General features: G+C 41.0%; 1 long non-coding RNA gene across 1 annotated transcript; it reads right to left on the bottom strand.

Annotated features, from left to right (window-relative positions):
- Positions 1-276: 276 nt before the first annotated feature.
- Positions 277-8,862, bottom strand: LOC142436918 (uncharacterized). The gene is made up of 2 exons (XR_012782175.1): positions 8,746-8,862; positions 277-351 (listed from the first exon to the last, which is right to left on the bottom strand). It is a non-coding gene; the product is annotated as an uncharacterized LOC142436918 (long non-coding RNA).
- Between the last annotated feature and the right edge of the window lie 1,006 nt (positions 8,863-9,868).

Below are 9,868 nucleotides of genomic sequence, written 5' to 3'. Positions count from 1 at the left end.
ATAGATAAAAATTTTACTAGTACATTGCTTAGAACACATGGTAGATAAATGGAATCACAGAATGGAATTTTCCCACTTTTTGCAGTCCATTGTATATTCAATATCTGTAAGTCTTAACATTTACAAAAAGTACAAAACAAGGTGATCCATATTAAACATAATGCCTGTGCTATAAATTGTCATCACAAGGTAATTATTTTACTATTGATTCGAACATTTTCTTCATTCAATACTTTTATTGAAGTTCAAAGTATACATTCTTAAGATAATAAATACCTGGCTGTTTTTTCTTAGTATCACAGAGGTACCATCATCAACTTCAAATTCTCCGTAGTCTCTTAGACACCGTACCTGAAAAGAAAATCAGATATTTTATCCAAATTACCTTTTAAAATATGCAGTGATCATAACATGAAGTGGGATTATATAAATGCCCGAACAGTAAAAGTACTGTATTTTATGTGTCTGTTTCCTCCTCTGTGTACTTAGGACCCTTACTATTCCCAGATATTTACTGTGGTCCTAAACCTAAAGATCTCAATTTCCTACGTCACCGGGAAGGGAAAAATAAGCTTTGCAAATGTATACATGGATGGTATTACCAATAAGGAAACCAGGGATTTAGATAAAAGGAGACTACATAGTTGGACGTTTTCCTCTCAAACAATGCACTATATTAATCAGAAGGAATAAAAATGAGGGACATAACAGTGGCAAACAAGAAAGAAAAGAGCATTTTACCTCAACTAGATTGACCAGATCCTTCCCATAATCCATCAGGATAAAAGAACATACATCTAAAAACAAACTGTTTTTCTTTTTAACAATTTACTGGGGCTCATACAATTCTTATCACAGTTCATACATATACATACATCAATTGTATAAAGCACATCTGTACAGTCTTTGCCCTAATCATATTTTTCTCTTTTCCTTTTTTACATTTTATTAGGGACTCATACAACTCTTATCACAATCCATACATATACATACATCAATTGTATAAAGCACATCCATACATTCCCTGCCCCAATCATTCTCAAGGCATTTGCTCTCCACTTAAGCCCCTTGCATCAGGTCCTCTTTTTTATTTTTTCCCCCTCCCTCCCCTTTCCCCCCTCCCTCGTGTGCACTTGGAAATTTATACATCGTTATTTTGTCATATCTTGCCCTATCCGGAGTCTCCCTTACCCCCCTTCTCTGCTGTCCCTCTCCCAGGGAAGAGGTCACATGTGGATCCTTGTAATCAGTACCCCCTTTCCAACCCACTCACCCTCCACTCTCCCAGCATCATCCCTCACACCCTTGGTCCTGAAGGTATCATCCACCTTGGATTCCCTGTACCTCCAGCCCTCATATGTACCAGTGTACAGCCTCTGCCTTATCCAGCCCTGCAAGGTAGAATTCGTATCATGGTAGTTGGGGGGAGGAAGCATCCAGGATCTGGAGGAAAGTTGTGTTCTTCATCGGTACTACCTCGCACCCTAATTAACCCATCTCCTCTCCTAAACCCCTCTATGAGGGGATCTCCATTGGCCGACACTTGGGCCTTGGGTCTCCACTCTGCACTTCCCCCTTCATTTAATATGGTATATATATACATATATACATATACATATATACATATACACACATGTACACATACATACACACATATCTTTTTTTTTTTGCATGATGCCTTATACCTGGTCCCTTGGCACCTCGCGATCGCACTGGCCGGTGTGCTTCTTCCATGTGGGCTTTTTTGCTTCTGAGCTAGATGGCCGCTTTTTCACCTTCAAGCCTTTAAGACCCCAGACACTATCTCTTTTGATAGCCAGGCACCATCAGCTTTCTTCACCACATTTGCTTATACCCATTTGTCTTCAGCGATCCTATCATGGAGGTGTGCAGTCAATGATATGATTTTTTGTTCTTTGATGCCTGGTAACTGATCCCTTCGGGACCACTCGATCACACAGGCTGGTGTGTTCTTCCATGTGGACTTTGTTGCTTCTGAGCTAGATGGCCGCTTGTTTATCTTCAAGCATTTAAGACCCCAGTCACTATCTCTTTTGATAGCCGGGCACCATCAGCTTTCTTCACCATATTTACTTGTTCACCCACTTTGGCTCCAGACGTTGTGTCGGGAGAGTGAGCATCATAGAGTTCCAATTTAATAAAAGGAGATATTCATGCATTGAGGGAGTGAACAAACTGTTTTTCAAAGGAAATCAAGTCTTCCAATCTCTTGTTTCTCAGGAATACTTAAAAATACATTTAAAAGATTCAGTTTCATGCTCTTTCATTTTGCTTACACAGTAACTTAGCAATCAATTAATTTTCATTTAGTATTTTAAAAATAAAACAAAATTTATGGAAGATGGAATGTTAGATTACATTAAGATGCTTGAAATTAAAGTGCCAACATCCAATCATTTTTGACCTATAAAATATAAGCTTAATATAGTTCAGCTCACACATCACTATTACCTTAAAACTGTGAATCAAAGTTTGTTGCAGAGAGGGCACTATAAGTATTTCCATACTCCTGTCCCTCTATAGCAGTGTTTCCCAAAGTGGGGATACTGCAATGATCCAGGAGGAGTATAAAGCAGATAGCTACACTTTATCCTGGAGTATAGGCTATTGTATAAAAGTTTTTAATTTTACACACACACAAACACACACACACACACACACACACACACACACACACACACCATAGTGAATGAAGGGGTAAGTGCAGCGTGGAGACTCAAAGCCCATTTGTCGGCCACTGGAGACCCCCTCATAGAGGGGTTTAGGAGAGGAGATGGGTCAGTCAGGGTGCGATGCAGTACCGATGAAGAACACAGCTTTCTCCCAGATCCTGGATGCTTCCTCCCCCAACTACCATGATCCGAATTCTACCTTGCAGGACTGGATAGGGCAGAGGTTGTACACTGGTGCATATGGGAGCTGGAGGCACAGGGAATCCAGGGTGGATGATAACTTCAGGACCATTGGTATGAGGGGCAATGCTGGGAGAGTGGAGGGTGAGTGGGTTGGAAAGGGGGAACTGATTACAAGGATCCACATGTGACCTCCTCTCTGGGAGACAGACGGCAGAGAAGGGTGGGGGGGGTAAGGGAGACTCCGGATAGGGAAAGATATGACAAAATAACAATGTATAAATTACCAAGGGCACATGAGGGAGGGGAGAAAAAAAAGAGGACCTGATGCAAAGGTAAAGTGAAGAGCAAATGCTTTGAGAGTGATTAGGGCAAAGAATGTAGGGATGTGCTTTATACAATTGATGTATGTATATGCGTGGATTGTGATAAGAGTTGTATGAGCCACTAATGAAATGTAAAAAAAGAAAGAAAAAAAAAAAAGAACACAGCTTTCCCCCGGATCCGGGATGCTTCCTCCCCCCAACTACCATGATCCTAATTCTACACTGGTGCATATGGAAGCTGAAAGCACAGGGAATCCAGGGTGGATGATAACTTCAGGACCAATGGTATGAGGGGCAATGCTGGGAGAGTGGAGGGTGAGTGGGTTGGAAAGGGGGAACTGATTACAAGGATCCACATGTGACCTCCTCTCTGGGAGACGGACGGCAGAGAAGGGTGGGGGGGCGGGGGGTAAGGGAGACTCCGGATAGGGAAAGATATGACAAAATAACAATCTATAAATTATCAAGGGCTCATGAGGGAGGGGGGGCAAGGGAGGGAGGGGGGAAAAAAAGAGGACCTAATGCAAAGGGCTTAAGTGGAGAGCAAATGCTTTCAAAATGATTAGGGCAAAGAATGTAGGAATGTGCTTTACACAATTGATGTATGTATATGTGTGGATTGTGATAATAATTGTATGAGACCCTAATAAAATGTAAAAAAAATGATTAGGGCAAAGAATGTACAGATGTGCTTTATACAATTGATGTACGTATATATATGGATTGTGATAAGAGTTCTATGAGCCCCTAATAAAACAATTAGGAAAAAAAACAGGCCCAAAGAACAAAAGAAAACTGGGTTAGCAATATATATATATACATAAATTAAAATATCTATAAAGAGATTCTATCACCGCCCTCTAGTTGATTCTAACTCACAATGACCCTATATTGGTTTTCCAAGGCTGTAAATCCTTACAGAAACTAAGAGTCTCATCTTTCCCCTGAGCAACAGTTGGTAAATTTGAACCGTAAGAACCTCAGAACCCTGGTGGTACAGCAGTTAATCACTGGGTTGCAATCTGCATGGTCGACAGTTCAAAACTACCAGTACCAGTAGGAGAAAGCCTGGGCTTTCTACTCAGAAACCCATAGGGGATCCCTAGGAATCAGCATTGACTCCATACCAGAGAGTTTGGTTCTGGAACCTTATGGTTAGCAGTCCAATCAATGCCTATCCTACAATGCCAGCAGGGATCCTAAGAAAGAGATGAAGAGATGTAGTCAATGAATAAGGCCCATCTAGCCATCATCTCTTATGCATTGTATTATCAATTCTAGCCTATATGGCTATGGTTAAAATCCCATTTTGGAGGGATGGTTATGTGGAAAAGCCATCTCAGAAGCAGGAACACAGAGAAATGCTGGACCATCAAGGTGTAAGAGGCCCTAGTGGGACATACTTGAGATCTTTGTCTGAAGTGGTAGAGACTGAGATGGAGGCATCAAAGGCTGCATCACAGAGACCATGGGACAGAACAGAGGGACTAGGCCAAGACCAGAGCTGAGGCAAGGCGCCCATGACATAAAACAGAGGAGCAATACTGAGACTATGATACTTTGAGGCAGAGCAGTGGGCTGCCTTTCTGGCCCAAAGAGGCAAAGGGACTATGTGACTGAGAGGCTAAGGACTAAAGACTGACATGACTGCTGGATGACAGGAGAGGTACACTTACTGTTTCCTGATGCTGACTTGTGGTAACTAGTTACCTTCCTTAATAAGCCCACTAAATTGTGAATATTGTCTGTGAGTTCTGTGAGGCTAACTGGGACCGATAATTGAACCCGACAGAAAGGCAGTGTGTGAGGGAGGAGTGGGTGGTGTCAGAATAGATATTGAAGGATGAAGGATGGAGGCATGTCTGAACTCTGCCTCATGGAAACAGTGAAGCCAGGGAAAGTCAAATACGGCCCTCTGATATGTCTTCCTACATTTAAAGAAGCCAATCCAATTACTAGCACTAACAAATAAGAGAAACAACGTTACTGGATAACTCAACAGGATATTTGAGTTGGCAGAAGAACAGAACAGCTTATTGAGTCTGAGGAACAAAAGTAAAGAAACATGATCCCAAGGAACACCATCAAGCAAATCAATGCAAATATTATGGAAGTCCCAGAAGAGGGCAAAGGGTAACTAAATAAAACTTAATAGACAACAGCAGAACATTACCAAAACTTGACAAAGGACAAGAATGTACATATCAATGACACTTAAGAATTTCCAAATCAGAAGAAAGCCTGAGAGATCCACACCAAAATATCTTATCATCAAACTCTTTAAAAAAAAGATAAAATCTTGACAATATCAAATAAAATGAAGTACCAATTTACATATATAGAAACCCTGGAAACCAGGAGGTAATAGAGTCACATATTTAAAATAATGAAAGAAATGAACAGCCATCCAAGATTCCTATAGCCAGCAAAACTTTCCTTTATAAATGAGGATAAAATTCAAGAAAACAAATAAAACCTGAGGGAATGTTGAGACATTCCTTTAGATTGAAATACAAGGAGAGTAGATTGCAAGATGAAGCAATATAGAGAAAAAGGTGTTAGGTTCCTGGATTCAGGTACCTGAAAGAATTCACACAGCAGAAGCAGGTTTGTAATCCAAGTGATTTTATGGGGAAAAGGGAAGTTTCAGGTATTACAGCCTCAAATAATACACATTGTTTTAAGAAAGCATACAAGGATCCGCAGAACTGCACATGGGTTCACTGCTGAATGGGGAAAAAACACATAGAAAGAACAGGAACACATAACCCAGCACGTGGAACCAGGAAATCCCAGGGGCCAAAAGGGCTCCCACCCCCCACTTGTGGAGAATGCTGGAATGGAAGGAAGTCAAGGCAGGGTCTTTATTCCCTCCTCTCCACAACGGCTGGGGGAAGCATGGTTGAAGGTATTGGTTGGTTCCACTGGCTTGAGTTTAGGCCCACCTGTGTGAGGTAATGTAACTGAGCCTAATCTGTGTGCCCTGGTGGACCTCCCCTCGGGGCGGAGGGAGCTCTTGTCTGAGCATGCTCAGTTTGATTGTTCTAAAATTTAATGGATGCCTGATTTCTTCCAATCCTTTTGCTTTAGCCTTATGCAGTTACTGCGGAGACAACCCCCTTGTGGTGCTTATGTAATCTGATGTCAATTTGGGACTTGAGAGGATTAAGAGTGAAGTGGTGGAGTCTAGTTGGTCAATCAGGATAGCCAGTGAGGCCTCTGTGTGGGCATTGCCTTCGCCTGAGAATTCTGGGAACTCCAGTATTTCCTCCTTAAACAGGAGACGCTTCTCTCTCTCAGCTCACTTCCTTGGAGATGCTCTACTGGCAAGACACATGGCACTACGTCCTGGTAGCTGGGAAAGCCACACGGACCTACCCTGATGCAACAGACCTCTGGAGCCAGAGAAGCTACATAGAGAAGAACCCTGCCAGCGCTGAGATGTTTACAATGCTACTGGATCCAAAAACTTTCTACTCGCTGGTTCAAGATCGTCCTGCAATCGGAGTCATTGCATGTTTCGTGAGTCTGACGAGGCCTTTACAGATTGGTATCAGACATATGGGCTAATATTGGGCTCACGGACTTGACCTGGACTGGGCTGGGACGTTTTCGCAATATTCAGTTGTTCTTCTATATAAACCTCTTTCTTATAAACATGAGTTTCTATGAATTTGTTTCTCTTGTCTACCCAGACTAACACTCCCCCTTTATGGCCCCTATTCTGGCTACCTAACATATTTAGCCAACACCTAAGTTGAATGCAAACATTTTTCTTTGGTCTACTTTATTCAATATTCAAAAGTATACAAAAGAGGATAATAAAGATGGTTCAAAATCCAAAAATTAACTAAGCGCCAAAGTACGTGGTACTACTGGAAGAAATGAGGAGCAAAGAGAGGATAACCCACTTAACAAGTAACAAAATGACAACTATATGACAGGGACTTCAAGTGTGTGCAAATATGGAATTTAAAAACTGAAAAAAGTCCCAGAAACATTTGAAGCTCCTTGGTAAGTACTTCCTTAGTGGTAGTAACTTTCAATATGAAAGTATTAAAATGTCCAGTGTAAAAGCAGAGACCTTGTGATATGCATATGATACAACTTTGCTTATGGAAAGCTAAGAGGATTCAACACATTAATGAAGAACTGAGACTAAAGCTTTCTGTAGGGATTATGGCTCGATGGAAAAAAAAAGCCTCATGCTCGGGCCAATAAACACAATGATAAAAAGAGAAAAAAATAAATTGACACGGATTTCATTTATTTCAATGCATAATCAACATTCATGGAATTAGTGAAGAAATCAAGCCATGAGATAAATGCTGCAAAAGACTTCTTTAAAGTGTTAAAGAGCAGCAGAGTCAGCAAAATGACTGTCAGACAACAAACTCGGACAACTCTCAGCAATTATAGAGAAGGTCCACTAGGAGCGATATCCTAAACTTCATGGAAGAGAATCTCAATATGAAGTACATCCAAGCTTCTTAAACTGAGAGAGCAGTAGCAACTACTAACAGATTCCCCTCTTTGTTATAGGCTGTCCACACGCTGGGGAAGCGTCCCTCCTGCCTGGCATAGCCATTTTTTTCTGGTCCCAGAGCTAACCCAGCTGACCAAGCCTCTTGGCTTGCTGTCCCCTGGTGAAGAACAGCTTTGCAGAGTCAGCTTGGTGCAGACAGTCACTAGCCAAGCTTAACTTTTGCTTTGTTCTACAGTTCCACCAGCCCTTGCTCAACATTCCTCACCTTGCCACCCCCAAGCAGGAAATGTGTTAGCAAAACAACACAATTAGGGGGCAAGGGGGAAAGAGAAGCCTAGCACTTCCCGCACCAATCTCAAAGTAGACTTGAGAGGTTTAATTTAACCCCCCCCCATTGGGTGAGAAATCCACACACCTGGCCTCTAGACCTGGCAGGAACCCCATCTTATCCCTCAAGGGGTGGAGTCAAGGGACAGAGTTTTTGTGGGTTTTGAACTGCGGACCATGCTGATCGCAACCCAATGTGTAACCACTGTACCACCAGGGGTCCTTTTATCTCAGTAAAACTATGAAAACTAGTCCTCGGTTTATCTGACCCCAGCCATGCTATTTTTTAATCACCTAATATGTATATGAAAGGTGAACAATGAATAAGACAGAGGTGAATTGATAACTATGAATTATGATATCGCAGAAAAGCACTGACAAAACATCAACAGCCAGAAGAGCAAACAAAGCTATGCTGGAAGAGCTACAGCGGGAGTGCCCCTTAAAGAGGCCGACTCCGTGTATATGTCATCTGGATGGCAAGTCCCTGGATGGTCAAAAAGAGGAAGCCTCTCAGTGGTACACATTGACACCATGACTGCAATAATGGGCTCAAACAGCAATGTTTGAGAAGAGGGTGCGGGGCAAGGCAGTGTTTCATTCTGTTGTACATCTAGTTACTATGAATAGGACTTGGTGGCACCTAACAAAACTATATTCATATCTCCTTCTTACATAATAGGAGCATAATCCACACATTCAATAAAATCCATTCTCAAGAGGTAAAACTTACTTCAATATATAAGCTTTGGGGAGGCTTCATATCCTGTGTTATGTCCAAACATTCATTTCCTCCCAATGACCTCATGTAAGTAGCAAGGGACTTCTTATAACAATTGAACCATTCTATCTGAAAACAGAAAAATGGTCTTTTTACCAAGTGACAAAGAAAACAAGCTTGCCAACATTGTGTAATCGTGACTTCAAACAGCACATACGCCCATGTAGATCATGAGTGTGGCATTCCTGTATTTATATAGCGAACATTAATGGTTGTCTTCTACGAGTCAGGAACTGTCTGTGCACTTAGGATGGAGCATTCAACCAAAACAGACAAAATTCTTGTTATCACATAGCTTACAAACCAGTAGACCTAAGCACAGATCTAAAAAAACCATTCAACCAGAAACAACACTACGAAAAACACATGATTCAGTTATGGTCGCTTTAAATACTGCACGGACTCTTTTTATAAGAATCGAACAACATGCTTGAGCAGACAATGCAAATGTCCCCAAAGAGAAGGAAGGACAAGCAAAATGAGGAGTGCACACAATAGAAGATAGTGAGGCTTACTTTGGAATTCAGTTCTAAGTTGTATCTGACAAGGGTAAACCTTTATCACATGTAAAGTGGCGCAAGAGGTCACATTATTTTACGACTGCATTTGTAGGAAAGTCAGTCATCGGAATTCTATAAATGTAAAAAAGTAGATTAAGAGTTGCCAAAGGGCTGGGGGAAGGAAATAATAATAAAAGGCATTTGTTATTTTTTAAAGTCTATTATGGTTAGGGTGAAAGTTTACAGAGAAAACTCATGTTTTATACAATAATTTATATATATTTTGTTTTGTGACATTAGTTGCAATCTCCTCAGAATCTTATTTATGTATAATTACAGAAAGGTAGGCAAAACAAAGATGTACAGGTTAATGACATTATTAAGAAACAGCCTGGTCAAGGAGTAACACATCCTCAGCCCCAAAATGGAGACTTATCATTTTGTTCCATTCTGAAAATTTTACATTATCACCCAAGAATGCATCCCTAAAACACTAGTTTAGTGCTGTTCATTATTTGTACTTTAAATAGATCCACACAGTATTTATTATTTTGTGACAAATTTCTTTCACTAAA

This window comes from Tenrec ecaudatus, unplaced genomic scaffold (genome assembly GCF_050624435.1).
Source record: "Tenrec ecaudatus isolate mTenEca1 unplaced genomic scaffold, mTenEca1.hap1 Scaffold_93, whole genome shotgun sequence".
NCBI lineage: Eukaryota > Metazoa > Chordata > Mammalia > Afrosoricida > Tenrecidae > Tenrec > Tenrec ecaudatus.
The sequence above is the reverse complement of the archived record's forward strand: the minus strand, read 5'-3'. Positions and strand labels throughout refer to the sequence as shown.